The sequence below is a fragment of the Colossoma macropomum genome, unplaced genomic scaffold (genome assembly GCF_904425465.1).
Source record: "Colossoma macropomum unplaced genomic scaffold, Colossoma_macropomum, whole genome shotgun sequence".
Classification (NCBI taxonomy): domain Eukaryota; kingdom Metazoa; phylum Chordata; class Actinopteri; order Characiformes; family Serrasalmidae; genus Colossoma; species Colossoma macropomum.
This window is the reverse complement of record NW_023494792.1, coordinates 47,833,508-47,852,215: the sequence shown is the minus strand read 5'-3', so window position 1 is coordinate 47,852,215 and position 18,708 is coordinate 47,833,508. Positions and strand designations below refer to the sequence as shown.

The window sequence follows — 18,708 nt, the reverse complement described above, 5'->3', positions numbered from 1 at the left end:
TAAGCCCAACCTCGCAGGAAATAGCACTTTACTCGCGTACTCTTAGTAATATATCATTACTATTATTAGCCTCGTTGTTTGTGGGGTATAAAGTTTACATATGATTTGCCTAAGCGAGATGATAGGACCAATGATATATCTAATTTATTTATTATTTAATTTTTCAGAAGTGGGCATTGCAGTTAAGGTCACTGGGAGAGCCGAGCCTTGTGTTTTTGGATTTTGTAGTAGTCACTTATTTGTCATAGTTGAGATGGTCAGGGACGGTTAAGTGCTGAAGGTCAGTGCGTGGTCAGCTTTGGAAAATCATCATCATCATCATCATCATCAAAACTGCTCTCATCTGAGTCGGTTAGTAAAAGAGCCAAACGCATCAGCTGTAAGTCTAAATAGGGAATAAGTGACTAATTATCAAATAATTGCGTGTAATTGAGCACTTTCAGCCCAGGCGTCCCACTCGGCACACTCGAGGTTCTAATTCGCGTTTACACTTCTTTGGCGCGTGTTAATGAATCCTTAATCACTGCGTATTTCACCAAATTCATTTCAGTGTAGCTAAGCCAAAAAACCTTTCCCGGTGTAGGCCTGTATGTTCATCTTAACAAAGGGTTTGTTTTTGATGGAGAAGATGGTAAAACTTGGAAAAATGTACCTGTGGGCTGTTTGAGACCGCTTCTGAGCCTAGAGTGCCATCTAGTGGGCGAAGGGGGAAAGGGAGGCTCCTTGCAGACTTTTTTTGGAGGCAGAAGCGTTTCTATAGCAACCTTCCAGACTGTTCTGGATCTCCTGGCATCAGGCAATTTGTTGCCTTAAATTCTTTTCACATAAATATAGCAAAGGCGGTTTGTTGCTTCTAATCGTGCTGCTTCATAACGCCGACTTTAGTAATGTAGAGAGATGCAAAGGAAACGAGACGGAGTAGAACATATTCGGCAGCTACCAACATTTTGCAATGTGTTTCTAATTGTAAGAACGTGAAATTGTCATAGTCTCGGCTTCTTTTGCAAGTAGAGAAACTGGTAGGTGGGCTTTCGAAGTGCTAGACTACTACTTAATGGTGTGAGGGTCGTGACATGGGGGCGGGAGGTGGGTTAACAAAGCAGATACATTTATTGCACAACACAGTGTGACAAAGGATGAGAACGAAGTCTTCGGATGCAAAACTGCACCTGATTTGGGGGCGATTCTACAATTCCACTTCGCGACTGCAGACTTTGTGAACACAAAAGCAAGTGCTGATGAGGAGAGGGCGCTGAAGTGTGGCGTGAGGAGCTCAGACTCGGAACCCTATTGGCTGGATTGGGAGGCGCTGCAGCCAATCACGCGATGTCAATAGAGGCTAAATGGAAATACGTGCTCAGACTTGTGGCTGTGGCACCGTTGAGAACTGTTGCAGCCTGACAACTGCTCCCCACTTTCTGGTGGAAGAAGGTCCTGCAGAAAAACCAGGTGAGATGTGTTAGATCTTCATCAACAGCATTTCAGCTGGAAAGAAGCTGTTGTTTGTGTTTGTGTGTGTCTTCCAGCCTAATCGCTCATTTCCCTGCCATCTACGTAGAACTGAACTAAAATCATAACATATCTAACAACTGATTAACAGTTAAAAATACACATACGAGGCATCCACGTGCTGTTAAACATGGGCACAGTTCTTCATTTAAACACTAGGTGGCAGTCGACACCAGTCTATTTCCCAGAAAGATGCAGGCTGTGTGGAGTGTCTTTATAAGGTACCCTTACCTTCTCGATGAAGCACAGCATCGAGGTGAGACCCAGAGCAGGTTATGTAAGATAGCTTACATTTTCCGTATGATTGAATGTACAATAATGGTTTTAATCGTGTTTGATTTTCAGACACAGAATGAATTGAGTGCATTTTTAGGTTTTAGATTTAATGAACTTAAATAAATGTAGACTAAAGGTACATAAAAAAAGATGATTCTTCAAAGGTTTTTCAGTAAAGGACTGTGAGGAACTGTGAGTCCTATATGGTTCTTTGCATGGTGAAATGGTTCTTCGGATTGATGGAAAATGTGTTGGTGCTATATAGCCTAGAACCTTTTAGAACATTGTTACAATGATCTGTTGTTCCAAGCTTGACATTCCATCAGTCTGAAGAACCATTTCACCATGCAAAGAACCTTTTAAGCATGATATGGTTCTAGAACCATTCCCTTTACAAAAGAACCCTTGAAGAACCATCTTTATAAGAGTGTAGTTAACACACAAAAAAGGAATTTACCAGCTTATTTCAGGGTTATTTTTTCAGTTTAATCTAATAAAGACTAAAATCAACTGTTGTTGTAACAGGAAAATAATAATAATAATAATAATAATAATAGTAATAATAATGATGCAGCAATATTTCGAACTAATTTAGCAATAATACTTTTACTGCGATCGTTAACAAACAAACATGCAAACAAACAAACACAGTAATGTATTTTCCCTCTGCTTGTTTTTCAATCTATTTCGTAACCGCTGCCAGTTCCACTGCAGCACAGTGCAAGTGCAGTACACCACGTCGCTACTAGAGGTCGTATCGCCGATTGAGACACTGAGCAAGCACCAAGGAAAATTACAGCTATACACCAATACAGCTGTCAGAGAACAAGAACATGCAGTTAGACCTGATTTAACAACATTAGAGCCATCATTAAACAATTAAGACCTCTAACATAAATCATTCTTCTATGCACACACTGGAACATAAAGCCTGTGTAACTAAGGCTGTTTAGTGGTGCGTGAAGGTTGCTGAGATAGCTAGATATTATTCTGAAAGATGAAAAGACACTGGCCTGAACGCTTGGCTTGATGACCTTGAGATCAAGTCTGTACAATGCGCAAAAGCACATGCACTGTCACACTTAGAGCAGAGTATAGTTCACTAATGGTGGTGATAGACAGTCTGTCTGTGAGTTTATAGAAGTAACTAAGGGATTTATGCACAGCAGTCTTAGTATATTATTAGTACTTAGTATATTATGGGCAGATCCTGTAAATAACTAATGGTGTCATAAGGTTTTAGATTGGCCTCAAAGTAAACATTGGGTTTGGTAAACATATGAAGGCGGGAGAGCCTTGAGGCCTGGGACAAGAAACAGTGACAGCAGTGCTAGGTTCCACACATGCTGCTTTTATTAGCTGATGCTATTGGCAGCTTAACATTTGTGCTGCTTCCACGAACAGTTCATTTATAGGCTACAGTTTCAGGGATGACAGACTTTCGTCTGTAGGTATATGTATATCATTGGTCTAAAAAATTAATGACAAAAACACTGTAAACAAGAGCTGTTGACTCTGTTTTGTAGTGGAGTCTACTGACTTTACAATAGGCCTACATCCAATGCGACACAATGCATACATTTTTCTTTTATAAAGATATCTGGCAGGGGTGGGCAAATATGATGTTATGTTATTGTTATCATGATAAAATACATGACGATGCATTTTTTGAATACACAACTGCATGCATACTAAAAAACAGATTTCGACTGATTACAGGGAGCCTGTGAACAAAAACAACCAGTGTACAGTAACTACGTAAATGGATGTCAATCCATTATGCTGTTGTCATTGATTGTTGTCATGCAAAATATTCATTGATATTTACCAACTGTTAGATTTTTTGTCTGTTTAACTGTAGTGTTAAATTGAAAATCACTTAACTCTTCATATTATCATAGCATTTTTAAATGTAGCTTTGCTGCCGTTTCCACTTCTGTTCTTAATTTAGAAAACTCAGAAAACAATTTGCCATATCACCCACCCTTATCAGTTTAACAGGCAGCACATTAGAGATGAACCATACACCGTAGCAAATTGTATGGCCCATTGTATTGTATTATATCGTTGTATCAGGGCTAGCATGTTAGCTTGTAGCTAGTGTGCTAGCTTGGGGCTAACATCCTAGCCTGTATGTAGAGCATTATTTTGGGACATTATAAGGCACAGCTTTATAATGAGATTGTGCTTTCTTAATGTTGAATGCTCTTATAAACTGAAAATGGAAAGATTCACATACAGTCGTATGCAAAAGTTTGGGTGCTCCTGGTCAAATAACACACGTTCTTGATTTTCTAAGGGAAAATAAGTTTACACATCCTCTACAGAGAACACACGTAATGCACAATTGCTTTTTATTTGCTAAAACAAAATGTGGCCTGTGTCAAACTTATGGCATATTTTTTAATTTATGTAAAAAAAAATCTATCTGTTAAACTTGGAAAAAGTTTAAAATAAATGCAGAAAATGCCATATTAAGTTGTGTGTAAGGATGTGTTTGCTTGTTATCTCTTAGAAAATCAAACATTCAATTTCACAGGTGGTGTTCAACCTTTTGCGTATGACTGTATTATGTAAGCAACATTTTCAGTCACTCCTTATTTCTGCTGCATTGAGAAATCAAATCGAGACATCACTGTATCGCACTGAATTCTTTGTTCTGTGTATCGTTACACAGCACATGGGAAAGATGTAGAGATCACATTGTTGGGGGTGGTGCAGCCAGGCAATCCTTTGTGATACTTATGGTAGAAACAATAAGAAGATATTTAGTAAGAATAAAACAATAAGAAGAGGTTAAGCATGGCCTGTTTAATAGGACAGGTTTCATTTATTAGATTTACACTGGGTGCAACTCTCTGAAGGGCATTATGCAAGAGAGCCTAGACTGAAATTACATAATTTGATAGAGGGCATATTTTTTTAGTCTGTAGGCTCTTCATTTCATGAAAGTCAATGAAGCACAGAACCTGTGCCAGACAGACCTGCAGCACTTTGAAGGTGAGGGAGGCATGAGTTGCAGTGAAAAACAAACAGTCATATTCAGCCACAGATGATACTCAGACTTAAAGCAGAGAAAAACCCAGCTTCGCCCAGCGATCATAGAAAATATCCTGTATGTATGTTAGCAAACATGCTCATTAATGTTTTTTAACATTAGGAGAATGCATCTATTTCTCATTCAGGCACAATATAAAGCCAATGCCGTGTAGAAACCACAATGAACCACAATTTCTATGAATATCTAGATACATTCAAACTATTGCAATAATAATGTTATTTTAATAGCTCTGTTCAAACTCTGCACTCATGAGGGCTGTTTCTCTTAGTCATTCAGTTTTTCAAATGGGTTTTACATAAGAAAAATTGACTTACATAAGTGCAAAATATATGGATATATTATAGATTTCATCAGCTTAGGTGCACAAATAAAAGAGTAATTGGCTTTAATTGGGCCTTTATTTTTATGTCAGAGTCATATTGAGTAGATTTAAACCTATTAATCATTTAATTAAATTAAAATAAAGCTCATGTTAGCTTGAAGTGCCTTAATGAGGTCATTTACTTTTTTGGATTACTCTGATTTTGCTGAGTAAATGCCCAACAAGTATTATTTATATTGCTCAGTTTACTATGCTGCATGGTATGTGGTATAATTTATGGTCATTTTTGTTTTTGATATATTTGCAAACACTGTTCTGTATTTTGGTGGTGCTCCCTGTGCAAACACAGCCATGAAAAGCTTGCTAATAAGCTGACGTGTTGAGTCAGGTGTGTTGGGAGTAGGGAAATCACTGAAATGTGCAGAGCAGTGGCGTTTGAGGATTAGGACTGGAAAACACTGCACTGCAGTATTGACTGGTGTGTTCCTGCATGCGTGGAGAGTGCGACACTTCTGAGTTAATGGGTTGGCCTGAATCAGGTGGTGAGGGAGGAAAAAGATGAAAAGTCGCCACCAAACGCCCACGTTCTAGCTTCTCCCATGCTAAAGCTATGATCTACTCTGCTTGTCCTGAGTTTTTACCAAACAAGAGGTTCAAAGCAGTTACAGTAACCCTTTACTGTAGGGTACAGTTCATAAGGCTACATGCCATCTACATAAGCTTGACGTGGAAACAGACATAAGCCTTTCATAAATGTTTATAAATGCTTATTCTAGGGCTGAAAGATTAATCGTTTTTCTATCAAAATCGCAATTTAAGACGGTGCAGTTTTCAAATCGCAGGAGCTGCAAGTTTTTTACTTATAGCCTACAAAAAAAAAGATCATAAAAAAGTTCTTCAAGGTTCTTAAAAAAGATGGTTCTTTAGTAAAGACAGTCATTCTAGATAGAACCATGAACACTCAAAGACCCATTTGCGTGCATCAGTGGTTCTTTGCATGGTGAGATGGTTCTTCAGATTCTTGGAGAATGTGTTGTATATGGTTCTATATAGTGCCAAAAGGGTTGTGCTAATGTTATGATGTCAAGCTTGTAGCAATAGAAGAACATGTTGGTGCTATATCAAACCCTTTTCAAAAAGGTGCTATATAGATCCACATACAATACATTCTCATAAATTTATGAAACCATTTCACCATACAAAGAACTTTTTAAGTATGCAAGTGGGTCATTGAGTGTTTATGGTTCTATATAGAACCATTGTCTTTACTAAAGAACTTTTGAAAAACCCTTGAAAAACAGAGGGGAAATTAAGCCTAATGAAAGCTTGTAACCTGTAAACAAGTTAGACCAATCAGAGGCAGCAAAACTTCCATGTGTTGTGACATCACAACTACAACTTACGGGCAGTTTGGCACACTACAGTTAAGTGTCAAGTCTCAAGCCAAAAAAGCTGGATGGTCTGATCTTCTTGGCCAAAGTAAATCAGGCCTAAATCGCAATTTAAATTGAAGTTACAATATTAGTTGGAAAAATCCCAGTTAGATCCCCAAATCGTTCAGCCCTAGATTATTCCAATAGGTGTAATCTGTCATAAAGGCTTAAGACACTGAGCTTGAGACACTCATAAAGGCTTTAGCTAACTTTGAATAAAAATGGCAAATGTAACCTTTATAGCGAATGACGCTTATTGGAAAAAGCATTTATAAACATTTATGCAGGTTTATGTCAGCTGTCATGACAGGCATATGTAGATGTCATGTAGCCTTATGAACAGTACCCAAGCGTATTTTAATAATACAGGATAATGGTCCTACTTACTACATTCTGGCTGTTTATGTCATCATTGTTTTAGTTATAGTTTTTCATTGGTTTTTACACCATTTGAAAAGTTAGCTTTTAGCTTTGTGTGAACACCTAATGACAAATGACTAAAGGAATTAGAGATGCACCAATATGGGATGTGTAGGCCCAAGCTGAAATCCAATATTCTGCCAATGCCAATACATAACAATAAATATATCAAATATAGAAATTGGGATTACTACCTGGATAGCATTATGGAGAAATATAATGTTTATTTGTGCAGGGTTACAATAAAATGCAGGCATTTTAGTACAGCAGTGCAGGGTTGGCTAACCGTTCTACTCTTCCAGAGGACAATAAATACACCATCAAATATCGGCTTGAACTATCATTCAAATTTAAACATCTGTCTGGCAATATCTGCCGATTGCCAATATCAATATGATTCCTAATATCACAGTTCATTTTTGACTGAAATGGCTCAAAATTCTGAAATACTTAAAGTAAGATCTGATACATTAACATACATTGGAATTAAGAATGTATCATTCCTTCTCCTATAAACTTACAACAGCAATTATATACTTTTGTCATTTATTATCAGTATATTAGCAGTATAAAAACAGCATAATTTAGTTCTAGTGCAAAGTTAAAAATGTCATAAAGGCAAAAGCCGTGCTATTCAGCTGCATTATGTAGTACATTGCATCTGCAAGTGATTTGTTACTAAGAGTTTGGCCTGAATCAGTTGATGAGTGGAGTCACAATGTACTAACACCAAATGCATACTTTTTCCCTTTCCCCCATACAACACAGCTCTACTACTTAACATGACCAACAAGTTCACTTTGCCAAAAGGGCAGGTTATTTCAAGCAGTGGATGCATTGATTCCTTCATAATCCGTGGACTTAAGGCACTTACAGATGATGAATTGCCATCATGTGAGATCCAAATGTGCTACACTTAACCCCTACTGACCCCTTAACGCCCCTCGTCCGTCAGCTATATTTCCATAGACACGGGAATTGCTTTGTTTTTTCTGCTGTCATGGTGACGAATTGAGAATAACACTGGCTGCATAATGGTGGACTCATGTATGGCATTTGTGGCGTTGTATTGTGTTACAACACATGGCGGCAACATGGAGCACAGCGGCAGTGGTGACCCTTGTTATGTTGGTACATAATTAGCAATTTCATCTGATAACTTGAGGCATTTTCCATATAGTTTGGATTAAAATATTAAATTCATATTTTAATTGATATGTGTACTGATGCATGCTTTGGTTATATGGTTGAGCCAGTGTTGGAGAAGTAATCCATTCCAAATGACTATTTTATGTCCTGCAAATGTTTTATGTTACCTATTGTCACATTACTCTGTAAAATTAAAAAATAGCAAATGCTATTTAAATGATATTTAAAAACCAAGAAACTAGCCAGTAGGAACAGTTCTAAAACAGCTGCCTCAAAATCAAATAAAAGTTCAGATGTTGTTAACTTTTTAAAAGAAGGGAAAAAACATTTCTGACTGTAATGTACTTTATTGTAATTATACCTTATTCTAAAATAATTTTGACAGATGCTAATTACATTACATTTAAATAGAATGATGTTGCTTTGAATTTTAATGTCATGATTTTACTGTTTGCACTTCAACATCATGATAATTTCACAGTACATAATTCCGCGCTATTTTATTCTACTTCTTGATACTGATTCAGTAGTATTAGCCCGTATTTCAGCAGTAAAATTCAGCTTTTTTTAAACCTTGAGGTCATATATACCAACAACTCTCTCTCTCATCAGGTGGTTATTATCACTATTTTTTATTTTTAATTTATTTAAGACAGTAAAAATGGACAAAACATCATTTGGAAGTGTGAGAAACAAAGGTTAACACTTTATTTGAATGGTCTACTGTAGATGTTTTGTAGATGCTCTGTCTTTCTTTAACATTCATCTAAATATCTTAAATCCAACTGAACTTGAAGTTGTATGTGAAAGATTCTATCAAATCTATCCCTAATCATAAACCTAACCCTACCCTCAGTGCAAAACCTACACATACTCCTAACTCTAACCCTAACCATAATGTTGTTGATAATCGACTATCACCAGAAAGTTCGTTAATAATCTGAGCATCTGTACATCATCTATAGGGGACCATCTAAAGAAAGTGTGACCCAAATAGTGTGCAAATTCCACTTTAACCCAGGCAGGAAATCAACCACAGTCTCAATGTGCAGGGCGGTGGTGTTATCCACTAGGCTATGGCAACCAGCATCAGTCTACTGTCCGAGATGAGTCTGTATAACCTTTAGCAACTTCTCCCAATGCTGCCTCGTTTTTGTTCATGGAAGATAAACAATGGTAGCAGAAATAAGCATTTTGGTGTGCTATAGTCACATGAGTGCCAATAGCCAGGCTGTGTGGTTAATAGTGTTTTCACTTAGTATAAATAGACACTGCCAATTAATTTGGACTATTTAGTCATGACACAGCAACTGAAAGATTGGTGCAATGGTGCAAAACAGAGCTTAAAATAGAAGTTTTGATATAACTAGTTTGCTTGACTGATTTTTCTCCATTTAGACATCTATGCCCATAGATGAGGTTAGACATTGCTTGTGTCTGCAGAATAGAGGGCTGAGAAAGGCGATTCCTCTGCACCATTGTGCATGTACAGGATAGTGAGTGAGCAAAAAGAATGAGGGACTTTATAACCAAATATTTCAAAGTAAGTTCATCATTGAGCTGGTTAGTGTGAATGCAGCATTGTTATAGTGTTGATGCAGCATGTACTTCTACAGTATTTGGCTGTGGTCACTGCCTGAGGAGAAGGCTGTAGAAAATGGCTTCACGTCGTGGCAGCACAGCCTCTCACTCTTGCTCATTGCCAGAGCAATGGGAACATTTTGTAGCGTGCTAGGTCGCTAACTCTGCCTGACAGATCTGTGTCAGTGTTGCATTGTGGATCTCCTCTACGGAATAGCAGCGTTTAAAAATCCACATCCTGTTTGCTTGGGACAGAAAAAAGCCTCACTGTAATATTTATGAGGACATTGTTCTGCTGGCGATAAAACTGTGCTTACACCTGTAACATTGTTGTCATGTGCAGGCGATAGCTGGCGTGCATGATATGAATATTAAATAAACCTTAAGAATGTATTTACATTTTAGCATAAAAGCTATCATTTTTCTCAAAAGCAAGATAATGTTTCAGCTCGCCACATATAGCAGACAGGCACCATAGTACAGTTTAAAGAGCTCATATCATTGAAAACTATCCCTCTTTTTTTTGAACTAATAGTTTCATGTGTGTAAAAATTGAACTTTTTGTAAAAATGTGGTCCATATATGGAAACTAAGCCACACAAATAACCCGTTTTAAGTTCATTGTGTTTATGATGTCATTAAACAAACAGCACATTTACATATATACACCTATTCCACTTACAGCAGTTTAGCTCCACCTGTTCACAACAAAGTTATAAAGACTAGGTTTCAGCTAGGACTGCTTTTTTTGAATGAGACACAATACAGGGACACCCAATCAGATCAGAGATCATTTACATATCAGTCTTCAGTAGCCTAATTAAAGGCCACCGTACACAAGACATGTTGCACTATTCTGCCACACAGCATCATGTAGTATCATGTAGCAGATACAGTATGGAGCACTGCTATAATACACAGCAAGAGTGCCAATAAACATCTAGTTACACTCTCCTCATATAAATTTAATGAAATTAAACTTTCAACATAATTTATTACATTTGGTATCAGTTTACTACCTCTTCACTAACTCAGTGTTAAAATACATGAGGTGAAAAAAAAGACTAGTAACGTTAGCTGAAGTGACTTACCAAGCATTTATCTGTTTATGTAAAAGACTGACTGCCTGTCAAGTCATGTATCATCTACTGTTGCTTTCTGTGGTCTTGATGTGACTTTAATTAAACATAGTAATGGTAAAATGGTAAAAAACAGAATTTGAACAGTGCTGAGTTGTCACTGGTGTTCATACGTTCATTACAAGCAGTGGTTTCAAAAATTTTGGTTGCTGCACATGATGCACCGTGAGGTGTCCAGTGTGCAGTGGCCTTACTTCTAAGTCATAAAGAGATGTTGGAAAATGGTCATGTACAAATGAGTTACGTCTGTTACCACACCAAGATCATAAGCAGACGTTATGATGAAAAATGTAGGAAATGACCCTTGTACTGTATATTCCTATATGTCTAACATTCAGATCTATTTGCATCGTGGTCCTTCTATATGTTAAAATAATTTCAGGAGTTTTTCATTGCTGGAGCCACATACAGCAGTGCACCAGTGTGTCAGTTATCAGAGCCAGGAGAGGTGTAACTACACATGATTATTCCAACAAATGTGTCTTCTGTCATCTGGCCAATAGATGTATTTAGTGGTTGAGAAGCATGATTTAAAGAGGTAATAATGTCCCTGTTTGTGATTCCAGGTGATGTTACTCATGTTGTTATGAATACCTTATTGGCCTAACCAGTGGCATAATGTAGTTGGACCTCTTATGGGCTTTTTGTATTGTATAAAACCTGCCATCTGACACATCTAAAAATGTACATTACTCTCCATTGTCACTGTTAGCACTAGCCCAAAAACCACAAAAATGACTCAGTTTAGAGTACGTAATTTATTTCAAACGATATTGATTTCATGTGCGAAAGGTCACAATGTAGGTTCTTTTGTACAGGTGATTGGGTGCCCCTGGTCAAATGACATGTTTTGTTGATTTTATAAGTAAAATTAAGTAAAAAAGAAAAAAAAAGAAAAAAAATGTGTCTTTTGAAGTGTCTTTTGTTAAAGATGACCAAATTTGGGGCATTACTGAGATCATCTGGCAGCTGGTTCCAGCTTTGGGCCGCATAAGAGCTAGCTTGATTCTAATTCTTGCTAATCAACGTTAGCATGGTGGTTCAAACCTTACTAGTTTTGTTTAGTTACAGCAAATAGTCCTACTCAGTGCCATAGCATTGTAAACTGTAAACTCAGCATTATGTAGTAAATTGAATTGAGGTTTTTGCCAATGTTCAGTGAAACTTCACCTTACAGAACACGGGACATGGATAGGTCACTTGCATTCAGGGTAGAACATTTATAAGTCTCACTTAGGTGGGACTGATGTTTAAAGACTGTGATGAAAGTTGGACTATAGCTGTTTTATTTTGGATTTCAGGAGCAGAGGGACGATCCCTGGCACAGATTTCTGGATCAACAGAAAAACAGCAAGAAAAATGAGAACCACGAGTCGCCTCACCACTCCATGGACTCAGAGGTCAAACAGACCAGGCAGCAATCTCACACTTCAAATGAAAGCGACTGAAATAAAGTGAGCACGGACGTTACAATGTTCAGACGTAACATAGGGAGGACCACAAACGTTCTTTTCTTGGACAACGCCTCAAAGGATCTCGATAAAGGGATGCTTTTCAAACGTGGAGTCTAACTGAACGGCACATCTTGGACAACGTGACAGACAGGCTGAGGACAAACTGTGGCTTAGAGACATGCTGAACTGAGGTAGAGGAGAATTTACTTGAATCACAGATCATCTACATATATGCTTTATGAGACACTAAACGTGTTCTTGATGTCTTTTAGGAAACAACATGCTATAATGACAGGAGTGTGTGTGCGTGTGTGTGTGTGTGTATGCGTGTGCATGTATGTTCTCACAGGTACACATCAAGAATATGTCACAGATGAACATTGCATATCATGTGCTATACCAAATCATATTGCATGCCTGGAAGTACAGAGCATGCAATCAGACATAATGACAACAACAACACAAAAAGAAATCTTCATTTTCACTCTTTGTTAACCAACGTCTCGAAACAGCTTCAAGTGTACTCGTCAAGTAATATGGGAACAATGATGACAGCGTAGATAAAAAAGGGTTAACATTGTTAAATCTCTATTTTTTTAAGGTATCATATGTTTTATATGAAAAGAAATCGGTTAAACTGGTGACAGGTTATTTTTTTAAAGCATTTTTGCTAAATGATTTTCTTCTTTCTCGTGACTTATTTTGCCTTGTTGGAACAGCAACTGAAAGAACAGATGAACTGTAGAATAACGGCAGTGTAGAAAGCCTCACACCCCTTTTCTCCTCAAACAAAGTGTAGTGCAGGGCAAAAGCTGCAGGGTCTTTGACTTCACCTTTGTTTCTTTATTCCTTTTTTTCTAATTGTGATTGTTCATATAGTTTGAAATAACATTTGGATCAGAATGCTGTATCACCTGTCGTTTAAAAAAAAAAAAAAGAGCATCTACCTCAATGTCATGATCTTCATTTTTTCCAGAAGCTTCACCCTGGGAAACAGTACCGCTGCATCAATCATGTAACTGTCTGTGCCGTCATTAAACCAGTGCATTTACCCTGCCATGGAGTCAGATGAACTTATATGTCATGTTCCTCAAAATAGTTTGACCCGCTTGTCCTCACTGTCCATTCTTGAGGCCTGCTGTATCTGTACGCGTTAGTCTAGCTGAAGCCCATTGACATGTTGGTTTGTGCAGTAAAGCAAGATCTATACATATATAAGGGCCCATATCATTGAAACTTGATGTAGTGTATGAAAACATTGTTACAGTTTCAAGACATACCTTTCACCCCCAAGTCATATATGGAAATTAAGCTAAAACTTTTTTGTGATGTCACGAAAACCAGTGCATTTACATATATCTGCCTATTTAGCCCACAGCAGTTTAGCCCACATCCATTTATGTTGAAGTTATTAGGAGAGTTTTAGCCCAGACCGCTTTCTGAGTGAGACACAATATAAGGTGGCCAATAAGAACAGTGCTCATTTACACATATCAGTCTTAAAAAGTATTTTACATTTTTTTTTGATTTTCTGCATTAAATCATCAACAAAATAATCAAGATATATACATTCAGAGTGGTTTGATGTGAAAATCAGAATTATACACAGTTGCGGTGAAAGGCTCCAGACATCTGAAGCATCTTTTGCCTTTGAAAGCTACATTACGGAAAGTTACTACATAAATATTTCTGTTTCCTGATGCCTGAGACATTGATTTATGATAGTGTTGAGATAGAATTAAAAACATACAGGGTGTTATAAGGCAAAGTGGTCCCCAAAGAAAACATATTTTCATGGATTTTACACAGTTTTACCTTTATTAACATTATACAGTCTTCATATGTAGAGTCACTAAATGTTTTGGATAATAAATAAAATGGCTATATTTGCATCGCGACACCTGGTTCCCATCACCAATACTGTTAGGAAAATCTGAATTGATATGTTTTTCTTTAATTAACCATTTCTTATCAAACCACTCAGAGTGACTTTGTTTATACTGCAACAAGTGAATTATGCAGAATTTTTGAAAAATACAATAATGAGAGCAAAATCAAGAGGTTGGAAAATGGTCACATTTTTGGTTTTGACTGTTCTGGTATGTAAAACCACACAAACACTACAAGTGGACATCAAGAAATACAAGAAAAATGTGGGCCCTTTAATATCCGACCTTGACTAACAGGGTACTGATTTTGTAACAATACTGTCCACACCATCCAAAAAGTCATAAGATGTCATAATTATCCCATAGCCAGTGTATTTAGAAACCTACATCTTTGAGCAAATAGTGTCTGAATATCCTGAAAAAGTGATACATTAAATTTACATGACTCATCGGCACAATTACATCAGCACAATGTCTTCTTTCAGTTTACTTACTTTAGGCAATAATTGTGCTGATGTAATATGTTCTATTCATGTGGAAGTGGTGTAAACGTTTAAATCACATAAATTCAATGCGTTACTATTTTTCAGAAACAGAGTGGAAATGCTTATTTCTTTTCCATGTTCATAATCCACCTTCAGCTCCATTAATGGATCACACCACCACACGGCGTTAACAAACAAGAATCAATGGGACTATTTGTGTGAGAAAAGCAATAGTGTAGAAAGCCATGCATTTCAGTCACTTACACTTTGAGCACTTCCTGGAGGAAGCAAGATGCATTTGCTTTGTTTTCTCTGTAAATGTTCTTCTTTTTTCTGTTTCATTTGTTAATTTTACTTTCATTTGTGGGCTATTTTTGATAAATAAATACTTGTTTGTCATTGTTCTAAAATTTCAGGTGTACAAGATGTTGATTGTTGTTTTCTGTGTAGAAGAATACCTGTTAAGAGGAGTTATTGTATGGGAGAATGCGAGAATGTGAGATGTGTATGCGGCTAACATGTTGGTGCATGACTGTGCAAATGTACACCTCGCCTCATTATATTTTGCACATTACATTCAAATCACAGCAGTACAAATTGTGCCATTTGTTTGCTTTCTGTTTAGAAATAGAAAGTACTTTAAATACTTTAATAAATGATGCTAATTATTGCTCATATTGATTTAACATTATCTCCCCTCTAGATTTAACGTGATCATTTATTTGCTATGGGTTTCATCATGTTTCACCATATACAGTGATGAACTAGATTTCTAAGCACATGTTCTGCTCTATTCATTAAATAATTGCAGTAAAGCTGTGCATATTTGTCACCTATAATTCAGCAAATGCACAGATAGGTCTAACTGCACCTGTGCCCTCTTAGTTGGTGTATTATATATTGCATCCACTATCGTTAAGATTTGTTTAGGTGAGGTAAAAATGGAGTCACATCTCAAGAATAGCGCTATTGGTTTCGCCTTGGGTTCTGTGAGCTTCGTTGCTCTTGGGTGCTCTCTAGCCTGTCACCAAGCTTTTCGTTATTTTAAAAGACACAGCAGTGTTGATCTCTTAAAGTTTTAACTCAATATTCTCTTGCAAGCAGACTCGATAGTGGTTAATGTCTCATGAGCTGGGGTTCAATTCCCTGCTCGGGTAACAATGGGAGTATTTTAGACTGCCTTGGAAGAGACCCTTAACACAACATCTACTTTTCTCTGAAACATGATTCGACTGTCTCTCTTGATAAGAATGTCTGATGTATGTTGTAAAGGAAAGTATCATGTGCAGAGGCCTGTATGAGCACCTGTTTGAGATTCTCCAGAGTTTTTATAGCAAAGCATTATTGATGACTGGAGCCCACAAACATACATTATCAAAGCATATCTTGAAAAAGCCACAGTTAGCCCCCATTGCGCTATGCTCACACCCTTCCAATTGTGTTAAAACACTCTTAAGGGATGCATATATTTAACCACCACTAAATGGGATTAGCCAACAGTGATGCAGCATAGCTTTCCACCAGCTAGCAACTGACCCACTTGCGGAAAGTAAGCAGGTGTTCTTGTCGTCAGTCTACCCCTGGGTCCCCGTATCCCTGGTGATTTAGGATGAAGCCAGCATTAATGTTTTTGTCCTGGGGTACGCGATGTCACTTTCAATTTTGCAGAACTCATCACATAAGTATACCCCTGTGACTGCAAGCAGCAAAAAACTTTAGAGCTTTAGAGAGAATGCAAGTGAATGCACGAACTTCAAGGTGGACTGCGGCTTTGATTTCAGCCTGGCTAGCACATACTGACCATCTATACACTATATATATAATGTGCCTTTTAAGTGGGGCACTTATTACACATTGTACGCACATTGCTATCTGAGGAATTTGCACAGCAAACGTTCTTCCATTTGTATTTTAATGGATGTGGAATTGCAGCAAATAAATCATATGGCTTGTTGGAGTTGTGCAATGATGTTGGCTGCATAAAGCATGTATGGAGAGATTTAACCAGAATATCTGCTTTGGCCTACAATGTGCAATGCTGTTATAGAATCTGTAGAACTGTACACGTTTGAAACATTCATTTTCTTGCCATCTTGTTACTCGAAAGTTAGATTCAGGGCATGTAATGTAATGTAATATAAAATGTCCAATTCATTGCCATACACTGTTGATCACCACAGCACTTCTGGAAGCTACTATGGGGAATGATGTTGAGGACAGGCAGAACGTGGTTAGACATTTAGACTATATTTATAGGTAGAAACTTGCAGGTTCATAGTTCTGTATGGTGAGCAATAATGCATGTTTTATCATATATATGAATATTCATGTTCAGTTATTCATATATACATTTATATATATATGAATGGTGCCTTACATATTTCATGTCACATTGATCTCATTAAGATCTCATAATGGAATGCAAACAGCTAACTTCTAAAAACATAGATAGAACTAGTTTTGATGGTGATGTTCTTTAGATGACTTAGATGACTTACATCCTGCGGATTGAAAGTTAGAGTCTAGCAGCTTTGATAGCTTATATAGCAACATTAATGACCGAGTTTGACAAACTGACTGAAGTAAACAGTATATGAATGTACTGAATGTAAGTCTTCTGGGATTGTATTCTGGAATGACTCCGTGTTAAACTATGTGCAAGGCAATACACCCCACATTTACTCTGGATGTCTATAACTGGCCCTCATAGTCCAACTTAAAATGCCTTATCATAAAATCAGTGTGAAGGACCAAAATGAGCACATTAATGTCCAGTCATTGCTTATGGTTGGTTTTCCAGAGGATGGTGCAGCAAAGACCGCCTTTGTATGCTCTCTAATTGCTATACAGTCTTGCTTTGTGTGCAAATCATGTATGCCATATGTGGTCAGTGAGTAGTCAAAGCTTCACTCTGGCAAAGCTCATTAAACTACTCCCCTCCCAGTTTTTTTTTTCAGTATGTAGACTCAAACAACCCCAAAACAGTATGACATAAGCTATAGCGTAACGTAAGCAGTATTGTATCTATCTAACTGCTTTATCCTTCTGTGGAGTAACTTTACGAATGTGCTGCCAGTAGACGGAGCATGACCAAAACACTAGTGCATTTCTGAAAGAAAATGAAATCCCCCAAGACGATACACACAATATCCACCCGTCTTCAGTCCTGTGTGCTTTCATCCTGTATGTATGTGTGGGTATTGGTCTACAGTGTAGCCTTGCCCATTTGTACCATGTAAACACTGTGCAGTCTTTTATCATTCATTCACTATGAGCTGTGAGAAGCTCCGTATGCATTGTGTTTCGTCCTGCTTCTGTACTGAACCATTAGTCATCACTCGTATTGTGCAAAATACAACAGAGACCTTAAAGTTAAATGGGCGTTCTGTACAGGTGTCTTCTGTCTTGTGCTCTTAACATGACTGGGTGATGAATTACATGTGTGGCTTAATATGTACAGTGTGTGAAATACAGTAAATTAACAAATGTAATTGATAGAGAGTATATTATACATCTAAAATAATGTATATATGTATGAACTGTAAACGTACATAGAAGATGTACGCAATAAAATCCATTTGAATATTAACAGTGTCCCCCTCTTCTTCTGGTATCTGAGCTCCCACCTTGTACACTGCTAGAAATAAAGGTTCTGTGCAGGTACATTTTTCGTTCATCAAGGTACAAACAATATAAATGTACCCACAAAGGTACAACAGTGGTTTTAAGGTCCAATTGTGTACCTTAAATAAGTTTTTCCAGGTGAAAAGTATGTATTTGTATCTTTTCATAACCGAATGTTTTAAAACAGAGCAATAAAATAAAAAGCCTGGAGACGAGACGGGTTGTGTGGAGTCAATACAACTTAGAAAATATATTTTCAGTGGATTATAGCACAATAATGTTCTCTGACTAAAGGTACTGAGATGTACCCTTGAGGGTCCCACCCCAGTGACAAGAGGGGTACTGCCCTAGAGACAGTTTACTACC

At 37.4% G+C, this 18,708-nt stretch overlaps 1 long non-coding RNA gene across 1 annotated transcript; it reads left to right on the top strand.

Moving 5' to 3' along the window:
- The first annotated feature begins 1,069 nt into the window (after window positions 1-1,069).
- On the top strand, window positions 1,070-18,307 carry LOC118812401. Its single transcript, XR_005007535.1, has 2 exons — window positions 1,070-1,449; window positions 12,192-18,307. It is a non-coding gene; the product is annotated as an uncharacterized LOC118812401 (long non-coding RNA).
- Window positions 18,308-18,708: the final 401 nt, after the last annotated feature.